Raw genomic sequence first — 931 nt, 5'->3', positions numbered from 1 at the left:
TTGGATAGCCTGTAGGTCAGTAAATGTATAGCAAATTTTTATTTTTGGCTAATCTTTCATTTAGAATAGAGCACACAAGACAAAGAATGTGCTTTAAATAAAACGATTGTGATGCTATCCATGTTATAATGCCCTGCAGTTCCAGTGATGGAAGGCTCAAAGAACGCATTGCTCTTTTGTTTTGACAGTCTGCAATGCCTGAGCTAATCACAGTTTGTGGCTTTGCTGATGAAGCCATAAAGGAAAGTGCATTAGGCAGCATTCTGAGCACAAACTGGCCTCGTGTCCATTGACGTATTCCAGATTTCACACTTCCGTTCCAATGAACCATGTGATGCATGAAGTTCTGTTATTATTTGGGTTATCTTATCTCATGAGTATGATTAACTGCTAAATAACAGGCTTACTTGTGTTTTATTTATCTATTTGAAATGAGAGACTGGATTGTTAGCTGGCAAGCATTTCGTACAGATGCTGTGTACTGTTTATATTAGGTTTAATGAGAGTAAAGGAGCATATTTACAGTGGTGAGCCAGCAAACACAGACCATAAATTGTATCCTCGTTGAAAGAAGCTTTTGAGATTTGTTTCTCACTTTTCACTAAACAAAGGAATGAAACTTCCCAGTGGTCTAAATTTATCTCCTTCACAAAAAAATGTTTTACATCTGTTTCAAAGAAAGAAGAAACGAAGAAGTTATGTTTCAAATTAAATTTATGACCACAATGTGCATCTAGTAATACTGAGGTTGTTTGGAACATCAAAGCACTGAGTTCAGAGGAAACTCCAGCTAAATGTGTGATTATTCTCCAGTCATGACTGCAAAATCGTCATCAAAATGATTAACTACATTATGGGCGAGGAGGACAACAGTGTTTTTGTTACGTTTTAGTATCATTATTTTATGAAGTAATTGTTAAAAAATAAGGAG

The sequence above is a fragment of the Sinocyclocheilus grahami genome, unplaced genomic scaffold (genome assembly GCF_001515645.1).
Source record: "Sinocyclocheilus grahami isolate Dianchi unplaced genomic scaffold, SAMN03320097.WGS_v1.1 scaffold40.1, whole genome shotgun sequence".
Classification (NCBI taxonomy): Eukaryota; Metazoa; Chordata; class Actinopteri; order Cypriniformes; family Cyprinidae; genus Sinocyclocheilus; species Sinocyclocheilus grahami.
This window is presented reverse-complemented; position numbering follows the sequence as displayed.